The sequence below is a fragment of the Piliocolobus tephrosceles genome, chromosome X (genome assembly GCF_002776525.5).
Source record: "Piliocolobus tephrosceles isolate RC106 chromosome X, ASM277652v3, whole genome shotgun sequence".
In the NCBI taxonomy this organism is placed as follows: domain Eukaryota; kingdom Metazoa; phylum Chordata; class Mammalia; order Primates; family Cercopithecidae; genus Piliocolobus; species Piliocolobus tephrosceles.
Window position 1 is genome coordinate 66691957 of NC_045455.1, and position 23756 is coordinate 66715712.

Below are 23756 nucleotides of genomic sequence, written 5' to 3' on the forward strand. Positions count from 1 at the left end.
AGCAACCAGATGCATGAAACCCATATTCAGGAGCAATGAAGTCATGGTTAAAAGTCCCAAGCATTCTAGCAATGAAGCTAAAAGAATTATATAACCTACAAGTCTCAACAAGTTTCCCCAGGTCCACCATGTACCTAATAAAACTCTTCTGAGGACCATTAAAAGACAATTCTAAATTCATCTATCAGGACCTTTGGATCAACTCCAACAAAATACAGAATGTCCCTGATGGAGCTGTTTAGAGATACAATTGCTGCATGCTCAAAATTACTTTGGAAGACAAAAGGAATTTTTGATTTACAAACAGAAAGAGAAAAGGAGAGGACATTCCATTCTGGAACCAATAACCTACAATGACAATGAAGAGCATGAAGAGGGGTTGAGACCTTTATGCTGCTCAAGGAGGACAAGAGAGGTAGAGCAGTGAGACATTGCAGGGACACCCACATCCTCCACCAGCCCAGCACCGTCCTTGGAATCAATGAGCTTCTGATTTTCTTTAATATTTAGAGCAAACAATTCTGCTTTGGGAAAGAATGACAGGACGAGCCTCAGGATGAGTTCTGTGTAGCCTAGTAAAAATGATGTAAGCCTACCGTGCGCGGTGGCTCACACCTGTAATCCCAGCACTTTGGGAGGCCGAGCAGGGCGGATCACAAGGTCAGGAGATCGAGACCATCTTGGCTAACACGGTGAAAACCCATCTCTACTAAAAATACAAAAAAGAAAAAATTAGCCAGGCGTGGTGGCGGGCGCCTGTAGTCCCAGCTACTCCTACTCAGGAGGCTGAGGCATGAACTCAGGAGGCGGAGTTTGCAGTGAGCGGAGATCGCACCACTGCACTCCAGCCTGGGCAACAGAGTGAGACTCTGTCTTAAAAAAAAAAAAAAAAAAAAAAAAGATGTAAGCTAAACCCAATGTGAAGCTGAGCTGTTATCTCCCACCTGGGCTTCTGCAATGGCCTCTTCACTGGTTTCCCTGTACCTGCAGTCTACCTTCCAGAGAGGTCTTTCTGAAACACAAATCAGATCATGTCCCTCCCTGAAGCTTCTCCTCACACTTAGAATAAAATCCAAAGTCCTCACCTTGGTCTATAGGGTAATCACAGGTGTTAGTTTTCCTGGGACAATCCTGGTTTATGGCTATTGGTGTTACTCCCCTCTGATCTTCCCATAAGTTGGTCATTTCTTCATTTGATCCAGGTCTCTGATCAAACATCACCTCCTCAGAGAGGCTTTCCTTGACCTCTCTGTTGAAAAAAACAACTCCCTAATCCCTTTCCCTGCTTGACTTTTTTTCAAACATCTTATCACTACTTACTATGTCACATTTTTATTTCTTAATTTGTCTGTTTCCCTGACTGGAACTGCACCCTGGGAGGGCAGCTCTTTGTGGTCTTCACTAAAACACCCTGGATTGAGAGCTGGGCTTGGCACCTGGCAGTGGCTCAGTAAATATCTAATTACTCATTGAATGAATACATAAATGAATCTTTGGCTCTGCATAGCGAGTGTTCATTTACTCCAAACTTGTATTGGACATTGCTTAACCTAGTGATTTGTAAAACTGATTCTGCCAAGTGCCACTTTAACACTGTCAAACCAAATTTATGTTTTTCTTCTGGTTGCTTTGCTAGTTTTTAGTTGTTCTGAGCATTATCTATGGACAATGTCTCTGAGAGAAGTCCTGAGTATGGATTTCCAACAGGAAATTGCTGCTCTGTATGGCAGCTTCCCCCAGTCCCAGAGCTAGGCTTGCGGGTCCTTGTCTACTTAGTATACACCCCTACCCTTGAACTTCACCTCTCTGTTTGCATGCCAGAAGAAATTAACAAGGAGCTAAGAGTAAGCCTGATTTTACACTTTGTATTAAAGTGCCCGGAGAAGCACACACACAAAAATAGAAGTTACCAAAATCCCAACACATCCAATTTCTGTTGGAACAAGCCAAGCATCCACATCTTAAGGGTAAGGAAATTAAGAAAATTTAAGAGATATAGTTGAGCTCATATAACTAGTAAGTGGCAATGCCCAAACGTACAGATACATATCTGTCTGGCGTCAAAATCTACGCTGCCTTCTAACAAAAACAAGGAAGCCAGTCTTTAAAGGGAGATGGATTTATTTTTCTACAAAATTTTAAGTAGCCCATGCCCCAAAGGGGAACCACAGAGCTGAACAAATGACCTGAAAACATATTCTTGACTGAACAGTAAATAGTTGTCAACCATGGTTCCCCAATGACCCAAACTCCAACTGAGCCTATCCACAAGTTCAGTTTTCCCAAGCTTTGAAAAAAGGCCGTAGACAGATGGGCTCCAACTACTGCAGCCTAGGCCTTTACACTTGTTGTTTTTTTTTGTTTGTTTGTTTTTTTTTGCCAACAAATCATTGCTCTTGAATAAGTACACTAGAGGGAAAAGTTGGCCTTCAGTGCAACTCTCAGTGAACTTAAAGTTACCACTTAAATTACTCAAAAACTAGAATTTCTTCTTACAGGCCTGAGACTCCAGCAGCAAGGCCTCTATGGGAGAAACTCGATCTCCCATGGGAGGTTCAGAGAGTAACTCCCCCAAGTTCCTGTTTCATTACTCTGTCTCAAAGCAGGCACTTGAGATACCAGCCAGCAGCCCTACAGCACCCCAAATTATAAGAACTGGACTGTATCTGACTTTGCCAGACTTTCAGCAGTGGGAGGGGGAGGGCTCCTCTGCATTGTGCCCTTCTCTTCAGAAGGATTAACCTGGTGATGATCAACTTTTGCACAAGGATGGGGGTGCCAACACTCTGGCTCTCAGAGTTCTCCTTACCCTCTACCCTTGAATTTCACAAGTCAAGCTCATTGGTCTTCTCTTGTCTTCCTTCTATCTCCAATTCTAGGATCTGAAAAACAACCTGACATCTCTGGGGGCTCTCTGTGATATCCATCAGACCCCTGAACCAGTGGTGGTGGGGGCAGTTCCTGAGGAAATGAAGATATGGGGTGACTGAGAACCCCAGGAGTCAACCTCTGCTGAAAGCCCACCCTCTTGGCGTGGGTCTCCAAGGCTTCACACACTCTCTTATGGAGGCTGCTGCCCTCAGGAATGAGAAGGCACATGCTGAGATCCAGGGAGATTGAAAACAACTATTTCCTAGGATTAAGGAGGATGTACCCTATATCCTCAAGCCAATCTGGCTCCTGCTGGAGAGGTTCAGGAAGTGACTGAGGGCCTCAGCAAGGAGCAGCAGGGCTGAGATCAGTACTTTATCCACGCAACTCTTACAGGATTGTAACAGGTTTGTATAGAAATCTAGTCTTCAAGACACTATGTTATGCAATCATACCTTGACTCATACAGAGTGAGGTATGAATGATTAGAATCCCCCTCTAACAAAATCTAGAGCAGTGCTGGCCACAGAGAAAATACTGAATGAATATTTGTTGAATAAATTGCAGAACGAGTGAAAGGAAAGAGACTCAAAGCAATCAGGGAGTGGAGAACAGGATTCGCAGGTGTCACCTTTAGGCAGGTACAGGGAGGGATCTCAGGTCCAACAACTCACCTCTTGACAGCCTCATGCCTTGTCTAAGAACCTGCAAGGCTATTAAACCCAAACTCTCCAATTACTGAAAATAAAAGGCAGCCAAAACAACACCCACCTGTCACTACTCTAATTTCCAGATTCCTCTCTATTTTGTATCCCTGGGTGTTTCTCTTACTTTCTTGAGAGCTCAACTATGCACTTTAAAAAAATGTCTGTTATAGTCTAGCTGGCATTTCCAAGTGTTTTTAGCAGGAGGGCTTCAGGTTATCTTGTTTGTCCGCGTGACTGAAAATGGAACTATGTTTCTTTTTAATATGCTTTTCAGGGATAATGGAATTATACTTAATTGTATTTACCCTAACATTACTCATCTAATGTCACCCTACTTCAATACATGTTTGAAAAAAATATACCAGTGAGTGCATATTCTGTTCTGTCCCTAAGCTCAATGAAAATGTGTGTTCCCTGAATTGCCTTACTTCTTGTGAATATCCGCTTCCCTTCCCACACTAACGCTCACTCAGTTCCATTCTCCTTTCCTTCTTCTGTTCTATTGTGGAGACCCTTCATCCCGTTCTCAAAATTCGGGACTTAATCACTCAGCCCAGGCCCAACAGCCTTCTCCCTATACAATGCAATCACAACCAAGTGCACAGACTAAACCAGATTATAATTTCAGACTTGATAGTTTGCAAGGTACTTTCACATATCTCACTTTAGTCTTCTCAGCATCCCAGTAACATGGGTGCTATCGTCCTCTTATAGAAGAAAAAAGGCCCAGAGAGTTTAAGAGGCTTGCTGAAAGCTAGAAAGTGGTGAAGTTAGCTTCAATTCAAGTCTCCTCAATCAGCATTCAGTTACCCTGGGACATCGCCAGCAGCCTCCAACAGCACCCCCACATCCCAGAGAGCCAAGTGGATGTACCAGTCAATTCTCTTTACACCTATTATAATATTTTAAAATACGTTAAGCAAAGAATTTAATTTAAAAATCTTTTAAGAACTAAAATAGTCTAAGGATGGCCGGGCACAGTGGCTTAAGCCTGTAATCCCAGCACTTTGGGAGGCCGAGATGGGCGGATCACGAGGTCAGGAGATCGAGACCATCCTGGCTAACACGGTGAAACCCCGTCTCTACTAAAAAATACAAAAAACTAGCCAGGCGAGGTGGTGGGCGCCTATAGTCCCAGCTACTCGGGAGGCTGAGGCAGGAGAATGGCGTGAACCCGGGAGGCGGAGCTTGCAGTGAGCTGAGATCCGGCCACCGCACTCCAGCCTGGGCGACAGAGCAAGACTCTGTCTCAAAGAAAAAAAAAAAAGTCTAAGGATGGAAAAGAGAAACAGCATGTCATGACATGCACAGTATTTCCCCAAAGGAATTTCTGTATCATTTTATCCTTTTGCAAACTTTAGAAACAAGGCTACCTTATATTTATTTATTTTACATAAAACTGTACAATGGAATTTATTTGTTTGCCCTTAAATATCTGTTGTTTTTGTTTTGTTTTGTTTTGTTTTGAGAGACTATTTTTAGTTTGCAACAACATTGACTAATGGGTGTAGATGATGAGCCAAAAATAGGTGACCTTAACCAGGCATTCAACAACCTAGGTTAGCCAACAAGTGCAGATATCTCATCTGGAATATTTCTCTTTGAAGACATACTCACTGTTCTTTGGAAATTCATAATACAGGCCCATCGGAATTGCATTTTCTGAAACACTGTTTCCCAAAATGTGTTCTGGGAAACACAAGATTCACGAGATACTTACTGGGGGTGAGGAGGAAGCAGTCTGTGAGCGAATCAGTTTGTAAAGCTGTGTTTTCTGACAATAAGAATAAAAATAGTAATTATAACAGCTAGCAAAGACTTGGGCCCTAGCAACGTCATTATTCACAACTAAAATAAGAACAGCAATAGAGAGCACTTTCTCAGTCCAATTGTACAACCTAAGAGGAAAGACCAAGCCGGTATCAACACTTAATGAGAAGGATTCACTCCACAATCTTTACCATAGAACATTATTTCCATCCTTAGCTGCAACACAGAAAGGTCAAGAGTCTGACAAATGTTCTCTAGCACGTTATTCCTTCACAGCATGTAATATTTTACAGTACTTTTCTTTCTTTTTTCATTCATTTACTGTCTGTCTCCCACCTAAAATGCAAGCTCCAAAAGAGGAGAATCGCGGGGTCCCAGCTGACTAAGCACATGCTTGACATACAGCCATGAATAGTTGTTAATTAAGTGGACGGGTGAAGTTTCCTAATTAAGGCCTGGCTTCTAAGGTCTAAAATTTACTAGGACCCATCAAAGAGATGGATTTTCAAGAGTAACTAGAAAAACATATCACTCAAATTCCCAGAATTTTATCTGAACTTTTCAGCTTTTCTCTGCAAGCCCACACAACTTGCATTCATAAGGTCAACCTAGTTTCACTGTGTCTCATGGAGTCATCCTGTTAGGCCACAATATGGGGTCACACGGGTGTGGCTGACTTCCAATTCTGCCAGCCAAGTCTGCATCTCTTTGTGTTTTAAATAAATCTGCTTGATGGAGATTCAACCAGATAGGGCCTGATGGCCACTACCTGAGCTCTGCCCTTTGTCCTGTGAGCCAGTTCATGGGAGCCTGGGTTCTAGAGGACAAAGCAGCCCTTGGCTCTCAGCCATGACAGAGCAAAGCCTCATGGAGCCCTAACGGATGACCATGTTCCCCACAGAATGTCCCCTGCAGAATCCACATCCACACCTGCTCAAACTGATTTGTCACTCTCTACAGTGGAAACTTCACTTGCCACTCAGTTTTACCTTCATTTTAAGCAATTCCCTTGAGAACAAAGGAACTCAGTCCAAAGGCCAAAGTGCCAATCAAATAATGAAAGTAAAAGAAAAATTATAACAGCCAACACTGCTACGGTATTTCCTGAGTCTAGTTTTTGCTAAGCCCTGTGCATGCATGATTATTGTATTTAATCCCCTCAAACACCTTATGTTGCAGCTTCCCCTGTTATTGCCATTTCACAGATGAGGAAAGAAAGGCATGATATATGTTAAATCAAGCAACGGCAACCCAACACAACGATCACAAAGCACTGCATGCCCCATTCTGCCTTCCCACAGATCCAAAATCTGCAGTGACTGAGGGGATAGAAACATGGTACCTAGGCACGATTTATGCCTCCCTTGGCCACTCAGCAGCCATCTGAGAGGACTTTATTGTATTGATTCAGCTCATCTCAGATGCATATACCATAGGTCTAAATTGACTCCTAGAACTGCATTAGTTATTCCAGACACTTTAATCCATTACGTAATGCATTACTCAGATCCTGCTACCAGAGAGGGAATGGCAAGAAGTCAAGGTCGGTTAAACACGGATGAAAACAATAATAATCTTGAAAACACCTGCACCTGTGAAGAAAGAGCCATAGTTGGGAAGCCTCTCACTGTCTAAATGTTTCATCATTTGTCATTTAAAATGCTTGCCATGGTCTTATTTTTAAGCACATAGTATCTTTGTGTTAGAGATCAAATTTTAAATAATCATCCTCTAATTAGAGTAACCCCCAATCAAAAATGAGTCACTGACCTTTTCCTCAGTATTTTATTTCAGTAAGCCAGAATAAACACATGAAATTGTTACTATGGAGACCAAAGGTACTAAAGGGACCCAGCCTCTCATTAAAAAATTGACACACCAGCAGGAAAAAAAAATGATGAATGTTGTAGTTATTTTAGGGAAAAACGTGTCCCAAATGTTGAGGTTAAATCAGCCACCCCTTTTCCTCCAGGGGAAAAAAAAAGTTTCCAATGCAAATGGTTTGAATTAATGCCATGGATATTTATAACAACAGTCTGGTTAGGGAATTTATTTGCTATTCATCAAGCCAATGTCCCTGAGGATTAAAAGAGCCCAAAGAAAATATTTTTAAAATAATAAATGAAATGTCTTTTGGGTTGGGAAGCCACTATATTCATATTCAGCACCACGACTGCTGGGCTGCGTCCTCAAAGCCCAAGGCCTCTGGGACTGGACAATTCCACAGTGCCTTTGGAAGAGAGTAACAGAACACATGTGTCCCAGTTGACTTGCCGGTAGGAGAGCTGAGTTTTCTTAAATTGACACCCTCAAGTAGTAAATAAGAAAAAAGGAACCAAGAGTGGCCCAATATGCAGATCTAAAAAGTAGAAAAGGCATTGACTGTTTCTTTTTTAAACAACTTCTTTGGTTGGATTCTGGAGAGAAAAGGTGGAGAGGGAAGAGGTGTAACTCTTTTCACATATCATTGGAAAATACCATCCTCACTTTTTAAAAATAGCACTGCATGATGAAATATTGTTTTGGTGACATGATGCCTAAAGAAGCACTGCTCATGCATCACGGTGACTGTGACAGAGGCCTGGGTGAGCAGTGGTGTAGACAGTTGCACAGAGGATCCCAAATGTTGCTCGAGACCCAAGAAAGCCCTGGTGAGGACAGCACCATGCTCACCTGCCCACCTGGTCTCCATCCAGGAGCCCAGAGACCCAGGACCAAACTGATCCTGTCTTTATGTTCAATGTGGAGATCTTGTTCAGGTGTGGATATTTTTGATATTTATTTTGATTTTTAAAAACTGTATTTTAAGTGTTTACTATTTACCTATTTTTAAATGTTGCATTAAAAAATTACTTATCCCTTAGCCCAGCAGGTGTTACGCACCTGTGGTCCCAGATACTTGAGAGGCTGAGGTAGGAGGATCATTTGAATCCAGGAGTTTGAGGCTGTAGGGAGCTGTGATTGTGCCACTGCATTCTAGCCTGAATGACAGACTAAGATCCTGTCTCAAAAATGTATAAATAAGTAAATAAAATATTATTTTATTGATTACTGCATATCTAGTGTCCCCTGAAATGCTGTGCCCAGGACAAGTGCCTCACTCGTCTCACCCTACTGCCTCACCCTCCAATGTGGGAGTCTTTCGGGGTGGTTCAGAAGAAAAGCACCCTCTTTGTAGGACAGGCAGTAGGAGAACACTCCTCAGGGAGAGGTAGGTACCCAGATTCCCCCTCAAGGCAACAGCTTCTACTTAGACGATTTCTCTTCCCTCAACAAACCAGTCCAAGCGGAATCTGCAAGACACCATCAAACTGAAAGCAAGATTGGACTTCTGGCTTTGGACCCTTGGTTTCAGACCCAGTCTGCCATTTCATCGGGTGGGCATCCAAGCTTCAGTTTCCCTCTGTGTTAAATGGGGATAAGAAATCCACCTCCTGGGCTCACTGTGAGAGTTCAATGGGGTAATCATGTCAGTAGCTGAGAAGCATGAATATTTGATCTATGTCAGCCATTATTACTGTTTTCCAAATCTTGGTTCCTCCACTAGTGACTTTACCTCCTGGAATTTTAGTCTCCTTTTCTGTAAAATGGAGAAATAATAGTACTATCTCTTAAGGTTGCTATAAAGATTAAATGCGTTACTGTACATGAAGTACCTAAAACAATGTGTACATATAGTGTTAACTATTACTATTACAACAATCACTACAACTACTACTGTTGTTCATACTATTAACAGCTTATTCTCCCTCCTCCTTCTCCTGCTATACCTACTACTATTACTTCTACTGCCACTGTGGCTGCTATTGTTGCCCTGGTAGTTGGATAGTTAATACAGTTGCAATGAGATCTAGAAATGGCAACTCCCTCCTCTGTGTGAGAGATCCTTAGCCTGTGCTTAAACATTCAATTGAGTTTACTATATGCTATGCTTTTTAACATGTTTTAAGCTATTCAAACATTTTTATTTTCTGCACGTAAGACCAAATAACCTGTTGAACTGATTGCCCATTTTTTTAGCTGAGTTGTTTGGGTATGCTGTAGACAGAACCCGAGACAACAGAAGAGTTAGTGAACTTCAATTGTTTATAAAGGAGCGGCATAAAAATAATCTTTAAAGCTAAGAGAATGTTAATATTTAGATCCATCTAAGGGAAAATAATAACAGTTTGTGATTTCCTCCCGCCTCACTTCCAGGGCAAACATTTTTAAGAGAGGATTTGATTTTGTAACATAAATTGTTTTCTATATAACCCCAAAGACATGAGTGATTAATAGTGAGCTATAGAAAGAGATGCCCATAATTAGCAGCTTGGGTACAGTCAGATATAAACGTATATTTTGTTTGTGAAACATGTATCTTGAAAAAAAATACATCCTGCTAGATGTCACAAAAGGGTCAAGATGCTAAGAAAAAAAGTCAAGACAAAATTTTTAAAATAAAATCAAAATCAAATATGATAAATACATGCATACCCAAAGCACACTAAGCCTGAGACTAAACTTTATCCAGGTTTTTAATCACCATCATCATCGTTGTTGTTGTTAATTATTACTTGTATCAATGTTGGTATAATATTGTGATTCTGATTTTAATTTTAATTACAGGGATCTTAACCAAACATATAGTATCTTTAATGCAGATAAATAAATGCTTTTCATATAATGGGTCATTAACATTTTAAGACCGTAAAATGCATCTTGTTTATTATCACTAATAATAGAATTATTAATTGTATTACAATTCACTAATATTCACTAAAATATTACTAATAATTCACTAATAATCAAGTCACTAATAATTGTTCACTAATAATTCAGTAACATATCATTAATAATTATTAATATATTAATAATTCTATTATACTAATATAGTACTAATCTATTATATTAATATATCACTAATAATTCTATTAATTCACTATAATTTTAATAATTCTAGTATTGGTGATATATTAGTGAATTATTTCACTAATAGAATTAAAATTAATTAGTGAAATAATTAGCGAAATAAATTAGTGGAAAAAATTATTTAGTGAAATAATTCACTAATAATAGAATTATTAGAGATAATAATGACATAAGTCACATCCGACACTTATTGGGCACTTATGAAGCATCAGAAACTGGCCTAAGTTCTTTAAATGACTCCTTTTGAGAATTCCTGTAGAAATTTTCATTCCCACTTTATTGATAAAGACACTGAGGCAGAGAAATCAAGTAACTTGACCAATGTCACATTTTCAGAGGCAGAGTTGGGATGTCAACACAGGTGTGCTGAACACCAAAGCTTGCTCCCCAAACCACAGTGCTAAACAGGGAACCATCCGAGTAGGCAGCCTCATCTGCTCACCATGAACATTCAGTATGCCAAGGTCAGCTCTCCTAGTCCTGCTCCATGCATTCATATGGCCACTCAACGTTATGTTAGGAAGATGTTCACTCAATTCAAACAGCGACAACACTATGTTCCACCATTTTATGACATTTGCTAAGCAGGAGAGCAGGACTTTTAGTCAGGATCACTGCCTCTCACCATGCAGGATGAGCACCACACATATCCAGGGGAGCCACTCCCAGAGTATTGCTTGGCAGGCACACTCTGCAGTTGTGCAACATGGCAGCCCTGCCCTGACTGCTCGGAATGTGGTTTGTGACTCAGCACCAAAACACTCCAGCCAGTGATTGGACAGGAGTAAACACTTGACCACAGGGAGCCAATCAGATTCTGGTTAGTTGGACGCTGACCTGAGAGACACAAAAGAGTCTCCTCTATCTGTGAGGTGACTGCTAGAACTGAACAGGTGTGAGGCCTGGGGCAAGGCCATCACAGTCTCTGCGCAGACTGGGGTGGCAGAAGACTCTAGAATGAAGAGGGACAGGCAAGGCACACAGGGAAAAATCAAAGCGCCCACGTAGCCCGTTACGACAGAGAAGCAAGGTCATTTTTAACTTTCCAAGAATCCCCTCAGACCCTGCTTTACTCTTCTGCTTGGTTTCTGAGAGATTTTTGTGTATTTTTTCAACAAACCCGTCTCTGTATTTGCCTGAGGTTAAGGGCATACTGATCTTTGCAGGACAGAGAAGTGCCCATTCTTAGCCAGATTTCATCAAATGAAAGTTTTCTTTGTTATACAAAGAGCAGGCTTGAATCTCAGTCCCCAGATTCATGTGTCCAAGAAGTGTAACTTTATTTTTCCATACCACAGCTGAATTTCTATTTTGAGAGCCCATGCCTGTGACAAGGTAGCAGAAGCCTAATCTCAGTCACATGGGGATTCTAGGGGTTGAGCAGGGCTAAGCAGGCAGGGATGGGGTGGCGGACCTTGGGTCCTCAGTCATCTTGAGCCGGGCACAGTGGCATCTGCTTTGATGCCCCGGGGCCCACCTGGTCCTGGCTACCATGAAGTAAGTTCACTGCTGCCCAGCTCATGTTCCCACCTTTGCCTCTGCTCTTCTTTCTCCTTGCACTCCTCTCTGGTGCCCAGTAATTCACTCACCACTCCACACCATGCTGGGGTGTGAGAAACTGTGGGGCTATTCGAAAGCCCATCTACTTGGTTCAAAGAATCATTCTTCCCATGGAAACTGGTACGATTGAAGGCCCTTCATCACTGTACAACCATGTCTTCTTTGAGCACTACTCAGAAACTGAGGCCCAGGCCCTGGGTAAACACAGCTCCCACAATTCTGTTGGGGGTTCTGGAATTGCACTTCCCAGGGTTTAGTCTGGGTAGGGACTGGACACCAGTCCTCTTTCTCAGAGATGATCCACATAGACACTTCCAAATATGTTCCCACAACTCCCTGATGCTTCTTGACACCAAGGAATCTTTACCCGCTTTGGGGTGGAAAACCGGCCCTCACAGCTCAGGTGCTTTAGCTCATCTGTACCAGGTTCTTCACTTTCTAGAGGGACCTAGGCTTTTGGAATTCGAAAGGCAGTATTTGACTTCTTTTTCTACACTTGCTCTATGACAGACCTTCCCTGAGACAATGAAGCCAGACTGACCTAGTTTACTGAATGGAAGAAGAATCAAGGGATCCCAGTAAATACTAGAAAAACCCTCAGCTGAAATTTCAAAACATTGCCCCAACACACTGCTTTGGGACCCTTGGGCCTCACTAAGTTTGGTTTTGGTCTCACTCTCCATTTTGTCTAGATGATGTTGGCCAAGCTGAAGTTGGGGTACCTCCATCTTTCAAAAGCAGAGTTGGTGGCACTATGCTTCTGCCATTTTAAATGTGATAATGGTGATAATGCATGCTGAAACATTCATCTAGTTTTCTTTAAGCTGTGGCTTTAGAGTAAATCTTGCATTGTGAAGTTTTGGAAGAAAAAATATTGTAAATGGAGATTTGTCTTCTTTTTGTCTCACATCTACTGTGATAAGCATTAAGAAAATGTTTCCTTTACTTGCTAAAATAACTGTCAGTCCACACCAAAAGGCTCATAATTTATCATCACTAATTCACTTCTCCATCTTTTTAAATACATTAAATAGTACTTTTCCTTATACATTTCGCTGTCTCATATGAATAAGATTTCAATGTGGACCAAAGAACTCATCAGTGATTTATAGAAAATACATCCTCATGAAACAGCACTTTAACAAAGAAATTAATCATGCTGCTTTATCAGAGTCAATATCAAAAGTGAGAGCTGTGTCTAAACCTGATTAAGATATTTACTTTTTCTTATTTTCTAACCCCCCAAAATCTTACCTTTTCCAAGATTCCCACAAAGGCTTATACCTGCATCGCAATCTCTTAACCAAACAACTACAATAGCTCATTCTTCCCCTGATTCATTCAACAGAGATTTATTAAGAACCTACTGATAAGGTTTGGCTGTGTCCCACCCACATCTCATCTTGAATTCCCACATGTTGCGGGAGGGACCAGTGTGCTGTTCTTGTGATAGTGAATAAGTCTCACGAGATCTGATAGTTTTTTGTTTTTTTTTTTTTTTTTTTTTTTTTTTTTGAGACGGAGTCTCGCTCTGTCGCCCAGGCTGGAGTGCAGTGGCTGGATCTCAGCTCACTGCAAGCTCCGCCTCCCAGGTTCACGCCATTCTCCTGCCTCAGCCTCCCGAGTAGCTGGGACTACAGGCGCCCGCCAACATGCCCGGCTAATTTTTTGTATTTTAGTAGAGACAGGGTTTCACCGTGTTAGCCAGGATGGTATCGATCTCCTGACCTTGTGATCCGCCCGTCTCGGCCTCCCAAAGTGCTGGGATTACAGGCTTGAGCCACCGCGCCCGGCAAAAAGAGGTGTTTCCCTGTACAAATTCTCCTCTTGTCTGTCACCATGTGAGATGTGCCTTTCACCTTCCGCCATGACTGTGAGGCCTCCCCAGCCACGTGGAGCTGTAAGTCCAATAAAACTCTTTCTTTTGTAAATTTCGCAGCCTTGGGTATTTCTGTATCAGCAGCATGAAAACAGACTAATACACCTACTGTGTTGGGCACAGAGATGCAAAGATGACTAAGGCAAGAAACTTGCATTGTAGGCCAGTGGAGGAGACAGGGTTACAACACAAAGTTAAGTTCTGTAACAAAGAATTTACTAGCATTAGATTCTGTTTTCTGTGTTCTGTCCCAGTGTCAGTTCCACCATCTGTCCAGCCTCCCCTCTGGTGCCAGTTCCTTTCCTCCAATCCAGTCCAGATTAAACCCCTCTCCTACCAAAAAACAAACAAACAAACAAAAAACCAAAAAACAACTCAGTGGTTCTTCAAAGTGACAGTGGCATTTCCCAATCTGGTTTAGGGAAATACTAGTTTCAGGGAATCTGAAAAGGGGGCCTATGGTTTGTTCCCCAAGTAGAGGGTAAACTTTAACATGCCTGAGTTTTTCCTTGTATGTCTTTCCACTTACAATGCCCCTTGCCATTCTCCTTTATTTCACTTCTCTCTCCTCCATCTATACTGCAAAACCCACTCAAATCTTCTCCATAATGCCTTCCCTGATTTTTCCAGTCTTAGTAAATCAGTCCTTTTTAACATTCCCACCTCTTGTTGCATATTGTAGCACCAATCACTTTGTATTACTCTTTTCTCTGCCTCCCTCAATAGATTGAAAGCCCCTGGCCTTTCTCTTTTAGCTCCAGCATGCAGTGCATTGCCTGCCACGTAAATGATTGTATACACATTGAGCATTTCATATCAATTGTTCACACATTTTTAAAAACTCCATTACTTCCTTTCAAGCCACCAGAAAAATTAGGCATGAATTTGGTGTGCACCTTTCTCTTAAATTTAAATTCTATGTTTGAAACTGGGTTCCTATCAACAGACAGGCATCTGTGATGGCTACATAGGGATTCCTAAGTCACTCACTCCATCTTAGAGGTTTTCTTTTTCTGCTCCATTATAAAATCACATGTTGTTAATTTCTATAAGTGTTTTTTAAATTGTATTAAATGTTGCTAGGTATCTCCCTATAAGCAAAAAGGGAAAAAGCAAGGAAACTATATTTCATCCCTTCACACTTTATGCTACCATCCCTGGTAGCATAAGTGAATATTTGTCGGAAACGTGTAAAAAGCTGTACTCTGAGAAAAAAGATAACCCCACCCCAAATCCCAGTTTAGAGCCACCCTGCATGCTCCCTGGGCTCCCCAGGTTTTTCCTCTGGATTTTCTCTTTTTTTTTTAATACGTTTTTATCTGCCTCCTAGTTTCCAAGCACTTTCAGATAATCAGACAAACAGCAGGGCTGTGTTGGTCTGCACACTGGTCCTCCCCTACCCGCCCCATCTCCCCTCCCCTGTTGCCTCCTTTTATCAAAGAAACTCAAAGGGAATTTGTTGACTTTACCAACAACTCAGCCACTTACAACTCAGCAAAGAGGTTGACTTATTTTATTCTCTGATAGGAAAAGAAACATGACATTCTCCTCGTTATTAAAACACCACCTTTTCTGACTACAATGGGAAATTTCAGCATCGTATATCCCCCAAACATTTTGATTTTTAGTTAAATGGCATATTTCCTTCACATTGTAAACCGTCCTGACATACATGTGACACACACACACACACAGTTTCTCATGGAACTCTAAACAGCCTGCCCTCCATCTTCCGCTTCTTTCCTATTCCCCTCTCCCCAACTCTCCAGGTCTGCACCCTGGCAGTCTGGTGTAGCTCGTCAACCCTGCAAGCTCGTCCTCCTTGGTGCCTTCATGCCTGTGATTTCTGTCCTCATCTTCAGGCTTCCAAACACAGCTCAGGTCTCCTCCGCAAAGCCTTCCTTCACTGACTACGTGTACACAATGACCCTTCTCTAACCCACAATGTATTTTAATGCTCTAGTGCCTATGTTAGCCTTTATTCCAAATGTTTCTAGCCTTATGTTCATTGTTATGTCTTGACTAACCAACCAGTCAAGCAGTGAGCTGGAGGGAGGGCATGAGCTCTGTAGTCAAGCAGCTATTAGTTCTGGATCCTCATATCTGAGCTACAAGATGCCTGGTTTTATTTTGTTTTAAATAAAGAAATTAACACCCTCACCGCTTGCAAAATCTAATGTTTCTGTGAGCATTAAACGAGGTCTCCCGTGTGAAGCACCTGGACTTCATGCCCTTCATGAACTATCCTACTGCTTCCCTGAGAGCAGGACCATGTCTTACCCCAGTCCTGGGTCCAAGGAATGCCTAGCACAGTAAAGCAGGATGTTATCAGCAGCAATGGTTGAAATGCCCAGAATTAACAAAAAGCTGGAAACACAATCCTCCTTGGCAAGGAAATGAGACAAATCTTTCACTATTTAAGATCAACGTGCCTCTAGAAGTGAAATGGAACATGAGATAGCATAAAAAAGCAGATCAATCACAACACACAGATCATTTCTACACTTAGAAGCCATTTTACTGAGCACACATAGAAAAACAAATGTCTAACACCTTTGGCAAAGGCTGCCTGGAGTCTCACGGGGGTATGCATGAAAAAGTCTCCTGCCTTTTTAATTAATCGAGTTCTGACTAGATTCTACAATGTGTCAGATCAAAAGGCAGGGATTTAAAATACTACAATCAGACATTAAGTGCATTTCTTTAGTTTCTAAGTGAGTCAGAAAACACGGCACAGTTAAGCTATAGATGTTTGCAGGCTAAGTCTTCTCCTTAACCTCAGGAGTCAGGACAAAAACAGCAGGCCCTTAGTTTGAGTCTTCTCAGCTACACAATGGGTGTGAGGTGAGCAACTACTTCCAATTTGCATGATTCCTATAATTTCCCATCATGAAATGGAGGAACATGCCATTCATCCACATAGGAAGTCTCACTGAAAAGCGAAGCACTTCTCTCTATTTACTTAAGCACTGGGCTAGAATACAGAGAAGTACAATAAATTCTAAACATGGTGCACATCTGGTCCAAAAACCACAATCAGTTTATTGCTGCATCTGAAACATTTTCAGCAACTGTCATATAATATATTTTCACACATTTCTAACAAGACATTTTCTTGGAAACGAAATAGACAGGTATATCTGTCAGTTCCATTTCTTGCAAACGAAACAGAAAAATGTTTGGCTCAGATGTCTGTACCGTCTTTGGAGCAGTGTAACTATCATATGAGAAGGGTATTAGTCAAAGATGCCAAAAGCTCGGCGGTTACTTCCAAAAAGTGGAATTACTGGCTATACAGAAAAATAAGATATATGCATGTATGTATGCACCTCCCTTCTTTCCCATTCCAACAGAACCATTTATTGCATTTACTCTAAAGAGATGTCTTGTTAAACACATCTATCTCCCAGTATGAAAATACTGGGCTTCCTATTAAATAGAATCTTCTCATCCCTGTGGTTCTTTGAGCAGAACTTTATTCAACGTTTTATTAAAAATTAAAATGCAATTGAAATCACATTAAGATGCTTAAAGGCTCCACATTTTTACCCTAAACCCCTCATGGGAATTCACAAGGAGAGAACAGAAAGGTATCTGATAGCCAGAGAACCCCAAACCCAATAAAGAAGGTTGCCAAAATGTCCCAATATAGGCCCCAGTGAAACCATTTACTGGCTCACTGTTGGCTGCATAATCTGCCTTTAAGCACTTTCTCCTCTGCAAAAACCCCAGGACTCCTTTAAGAGCCATGTCTCAGCACACAAAACTTTCAAGTGACTCACCCTTCCCTCCCCCTTCCCTGGCCCAGCCCCGCAGCCCCTCGCACCAGCCATGCAGTCTTTGACCTTTCCTGATAACCCACTCACAGCTCATTCTGCCTGCAGGGCAGACAAGTAACGCACAGGGGCAATTTTACTGAAGCTTTGACAACATTCATAGAAAGAATGGACATAGCCAACCCCCTTGCACACTTCTGAGCCTTTGCCTGTGTGGCTGCCTCCACCAGGAATGCCCTGGCTGACTTTGGCGAATGACTCATCGTGCTTCACAGCTCAGTTCAACTAGGGATTTTTGGTGACAGCTTTCCCTGACACCCCTTCCCTTACTGAATGAGGTGGTCCATCCTCTGTCATGGGGTGGAGCATCCCATACATCCTGCTCCCACTCCAACCTATTGCGCTGGTATCCGATAGAAGGCAGTATGTGTCACTGTGTCTCACGTACCAGCCTGCAAGCCCCTTTAGGCAGGGCCTTGGTCATGTTCTTGTATCCCCAGACCCTGGGATACTGACTTTTATATGGAAGGGACTCAGCAAATGTTTACTGAATAAAAGAATAATGGCAGCAATCCAGAAAATTCCTGACTGTACCCAGACTAAAGGGCTTCAGTTGCTTCTCCATGAACAGAAAAGAGAACCTCAGGAAATGGCCAGTTGAGAGTTTTCAGGTCTTTCGAACAACAAGAGCTGATGGTAAGGATGTCCAACGGACTGTACGAACACGAAGGAGGAAAATGCACGCTTTCTCAAGCTGGGCCTGAAGTCTTGCTATTAGAATTAGAGAAATATGAAAGTGATAAAGGAGACCACCCAAGAGAAGGGAATTTGGGGGACTGCAGTGAATAGGAGGCTGAAGGGTGAGCACTCTCCACTCCGAAAGACGGCAGGTGAACGAAAGGCCAGGATGCAGGTGAGAAACCAGGGCAGGGGAAAGTGGGACAAGGATTTATTTGTCAAATTACAGCACCCTAGAATGGCATAGGGTCTCTTGAAAATAAAAAGAGGTACATTCAGGAAAAAGTTCGAAAGACTCTCCCCATGTGAGCAGATTAGTGTAAAAGACGAGCACAGAAGGCATTGAGGCCCACAGAAAGAAGAAACCCCATGTGGTACTCATTTGAGTTGAACAAAGGGACCTGCGCTGATGAATACATACGAGGCCGGTCCTGTACCTAAGTTCCCAGTCCAGAAGAGAAGTGAGAGGAAACCAGAGAAGTTCAGAAGAGCTCGGTGAGTGACCATGGGCTCACACACACAGGGCCATGGGAGCCCACAGCCCACAGTCTGCAGCTCTGAGAAACACACCGCGTTCCGCCTGTGGGGCAGTGTCCTCACAGCAATGCAGGTGTGTTTGAAGGAGAACGCCTAGCAGCAGCTGAAATAACCAAAAACTAGGTGGTAAATGGCTGCCCTGGGCCAATACAGGGACAAATTGGCAAAGTAGAATGTTCCTCGCAGAGCTCTCCAACTGTTTGAGAATTCTACCACCTCTCCTGAGGTGCCCTGGAAAAGGCGAAGTGGAAAGGTAGAGCCTGTTAAAATTTTATATGGTTTCTGAGGCATCTTAATTTTTAATAAAAAGTTCTTAATAATGTTCTGGATAAAAGACTGTGGTACTTAAAAGATTCTTTTTATAATGCCAAACTCTTTGTGCAATGTATGTATATATTTTTTAAAAGACCATAGTCTGGCAAATACTGACAGCCTGTAACACATACCACATTCTCCTTCCGCTTACTCCACCACCTCATACTGTGACCAACGGCAAATCCATTCAATTCTCTGGCCTGGCTTAGCTTCACTTCAAGGTGAGGAGTTTAAAGTGAAATGTAACACAGTGGTAGTTTCCAACAGCCTTCGCCACTGAAATGTGTTCATCCAGCTGACACTGTTTAACCCTGGCTTCTGGCATATTCTGTAAGGCCCAAGCATGTGAAGAGACATGCATCTCAGGCACGTTTCCAGGGATGAAGGCTATCTGGGGGTTGGTAGTCCCAACTAAGTAAGACAACTACTAGTAAGTGGAGGATAGAATCCTTGACACTCTTCTCTCCTTCAATTAGTGCTTCACAATTTTCAAAGTGCCTTCTTTGAGGTTTGGAGAAGTTGCTTGATTCACCAAGATTCTGCAGCTTCATGCCAGGGCCAGAAACTTCACAGACTTTCTTCCTTCAGGGTGAGGCTCTGAAGACAACCTTACTGTAACACCTGTGGCCCAGGTTGGTTCAACAGTGAAGTGTACTGAGGAGCAGCTCAACTCTGCAGCTGTTCAGAAGTGGCCCTCGAGCTAGACTCAGAGGAGGAAGAGACCAGGGGAAACTGTCATAGCAAAGGCAACAATGTAGGATGGATTGAGCACTGTGTTCTCAGCCTTCCTCAGCACAGGAGAGAGGTGGTCCCAGAGCATGGTTGGGAATGAGAAGTGAAAGGCCAGGTTGTAGAAGACCAGACATTTTCTTTTTTAATTTTTGTTTTGTTTTGTTTTGTTTTTAGAGATAGAGTCTTGCTATATTGCTCAGGCTAGTCTCAACCTCTGACCTCAAGTGAACCTTGGAACTTGGCTACCGGCTCTCACTACCATGCCCACCTTCCCCAACTTGGCCAAACATTTTAGGAAGAGAACATTACATTTCATGGGAACTAAGGATTGGGGAATTGCTAAGAGTTTAAACTTAAAGAGTAGGGTAAATATGTCATTCACTTAGAAAATGAGTCAGTTGGTTGCATTTCATTACCTTTTGTTTGAGGAAGAAACGTAAAGGATGCTGGGAAAGACAGGGTTCCCTCAACAACAAACTCTGCGAAAGCAGTGGATTTTTCCAAGCTATTGGTATCCCATTTGTGAAATTCGATTTTCTCCTATGCTTCTTGAATTCATATGGTGAGTTTCAAAAGTCTCTTCTTAAGAAAAAAAATTGATTTTTCTTCAAAGCACTAAGAAGTTAACAATATCCTGTGAACACAGAGCAAACACACCAAACTTGAGAAAGAAAACCAAGTGACAAGGAAGTGGGAATGTTCACATTTATTCACACATATGGAACTTGACTCATTTTCTAAGGGAGCGACACATTGATCCCACTCTGTAATTTAGCATTTTTGTGCCTTAGTGTTCTTACCTATAAAGAAGGAAAAATAATAGTACCTACCCATGGGTTGTTGCAGAGATTAAATAACTCACTGTATATAAATACCTGGCACAGTGGCCAGGATAACAAATGATAGATAAACATTAGCTATTATTCTTATTCCAATGAGTGCTTTGGTTTGTATAAATCATAAAAAGCGATCTTTGCACACATGGGTGCAGTTTCCAGTGGTTCGTTAGGTCTATGAAATTTGATATTCCTTGCTTTTCCTTGGCAAGAATCTTAACTAGAAGAAGTTATTGATCCAGGTAGCAAGATCCACAGCTCTACATGACTGTTTCCACTCACTGCAAATTTCCAGAAAGTACTCGTTTCAGGCTGAAGTTGTCCATGCCAGATCTCAATCCTGTGGAAACATGCTTGTATTGGAAGATGAAAACAGAATCCATACCCTGCTTCAGAGTACCTAGAGTGGAATAAATAGACTTTTTTCTATCCCAAAATAATGTCTTTTAGCAGAACTTTAAAAAATCATTAAGCATTTTAAGTTTAAGCTTCCCTGAGCCCTGCATACAATAGATGTGGGACCACCTGCTTTGCCAGTGATAAAAACACTTGCTTTGAAGCTCTTGTTATTTTTAAGGTGTGTTTTTTTTTTAACCTCCCTTGAGACGAAGTGTTCTCAAGTTGAAAATTTACTTTTCATGTCCCAGTCTTTCAACTAAAATACTCTAGATTTTAACAGTTAACATCTCTAATTTTTTTCTCTCATTTAACTTAATATATTTTACAGCTTGATATGCTGGTAAAATGATTTTGAAATGTATTTTTAACAGAGATTAAATGCCAGAAGCCCTTTGCTCTACCCCCCAGACCTATGCAGCCATGGGTCCTTATCTTCCTGATGCCAAGATATGCAGATACAGTCTTTGGAAAAATCAGTTTTTCAATTGCCAAACCAAGCAAGACCTGCAGCTTAATCACTAATATCCATAGCTCCTAATCCAATGCCCTCCACAATGCTATAAGTTACTGAGTAAATACATGAATGGACTTTGGGTGGGCCACACTAGCAGATGGTTTACTGACTGTCCTTTACTTGCCTGAATACTTTTTATAGAAATGCTACAAGGTATCTTTTATTGTAAACACTACCTTTCTCTAACATAAGAGTCTCTTCTCTCTTTGTCCTCGTTACCACCAGCCACCAGCAGCCAAGTTACAGAAGCAGTGGCTACACATACTCAAACCCATGACCACTCAGGGTTATGGATGTTTTCACTGCGTGGCAATCACAATCCAACCTGCCCGAAGGAAAGCGATTCAGCAGTGAGGCCTCTCTGAACCTTCTCCCCTCTGCCATGCTGCCCAAAACCAAATAATCAATTCTGATCTAAATTAGCAGAGGGATGTTGATACAGGAGAGCAGCATTCAAGCACCTCCTCTCACTTGACTCTGAATCAGAGCAGCCACTAGTGTTATATCAACTCCCAGGTCACGGGTGCAGAAATGATGGCCCGGAAAACTTGCCCTCCCTCACAGCTCCACTGAGACAAATCAGAGCTAAAATAGCGAGCCTAAAGCTCCTGAAAGACAAAGACCAAGTCATTTGCTCCTTTGTATTCTCAGGGGCCTAGTGCAGTTGGTTGGGTGGGGGAGCAGTTAGGGAGGGAGTGATCCATAAATATTTGTAGGACAAAGAAATAAGGAGTGAGAGAGAGGGGGGAAAGAAGGAGGGAGAAAGGAAGAAAGAAAGGACGAAGGAAGGAAGAAAGGAAGGAAGGAAAGAAGGAAGGAAGGAAGGGAGGGAGGGAGGGAGGGAGGGAAGGAAGGAAAGTGAGCCTTCCCAGACAGGCTCCAAAGCCCCCATCTTGCTAAAATATTACTTCAAGCACAGCTGTTTAGAAAACAGCCAACCAGCCCTACCTATGTGCTGTTACCTCAAAATTGTGTTAATTCCTTCTCCCTTTTGTACCCACTCGTCCATCCCTAATTTCATTTTTTAATGCCCTTTTTACAACAAAGCAGGCAAATGATCAGCAATCATCTGATCTAAGAATATAATTTGTTGTCCAGCACTTATGATCAACTGTGTGAGTCTTCTTGAGCTGCTCTAATACAATACAATAGACCAGGTGGCTTAAAGAACAGAAATGTGTTTTCTCACAGTTCTCAAGGCTGAAAAGTCCAAGATCAAGGTGCCAGTGAATTCAGGTCCTGGTGAGGGCTCACTCCTGAGTTGCAGTCACCAACTTCTCACTATGTCCTCACATGGCCTTTCCTCAGTGAATGCATGTGAGGCAAGCAAAAGATCTCTCTCTTCCTCTTATAAAACCACTAATCCCACCATGCAGGCCCAACCCACATGATCTAATCTAACCATCATTACCTCCCAAAGATCCCATCTCCATCATCATCACATGGTAGAGGGGTTAGGGCCTCAATGCTTGAATTTTGGGGAGGACATAAACAATATTTGTAGGACAAGGAAATAAGGAGTGTGGGAGGAGAGAGGGAGGGAGGGAGGGGAGAAGGAAGGAAGGAAGGAAGGAAGGAAGGAAGGAAGGAAGGAAGGAAGGGTGATCTCTAACACCACATCTTTTAAATCTGGAGATCTCATTCATATTTACAGCTTCTCCTGAAGAACAAGAACACTTGCCAGCCCTTCGCCTTGGAATAAAGGATGTGGAATAAACATCCACATTCCATACTTGGAATAAACTGGATGTGTCTAAATGGAACCTGTCTCCTTTGGGGAGGGCATGCCCCTGCCAGGTCACCATAACCACCAAGACCACCTCACGTCTCCCATTCACCTGTTTCACTAATTTGTGCCTGGACCATTTTCAGTTTTCTGGATGACATGAGTGAGGAGGAGGAAACTCAAGCAAACGATAAAGTTTCAATTATCAGGACGGTGAGTTATCTTGTGTCTCTGTGCATGTTGGCTTACTTTAAATGTAGTGTACATTTGGAAGTGGGAGCTAAGCAGGGAATTCCATAACACATGGAATCACATTATGGAAAATCATCAGAGGCCTTTACTTGAGCTTTTGAGGTTTATAGGCATGGGAAATTAGAGCCTTGGGGCATGTGATGATATGGAGGAACCAAAAGACCAGACTCTTTGATTAAGCTTTAGGCTCTTAGAATCTCCTGATTGTTCATCTCATACTAATTATCTGGGAG

General features: G+C 42.1%; 1 long non-coding RNA gene across 1 annotated transcript in view; it reads right to left on the reverse strand.

Annotated features, from left to right (window-relative positions):
* Window positions 1–23756, reverse strand: part of LOC111523104 — a 225453-nt gene that overhangs the window by 88115 nt on the left and 113582 nt on the right. The window contains exon 4 of the long non-coding RNA XR_002725434.1: window positions 13918–14026. This is a non-coding gene — a long non-coding RNA (uncharacterized LOC111523104). The remainder of the gene's footprint in view (window positions 1–13917; window positions 14027–23756) is intronic.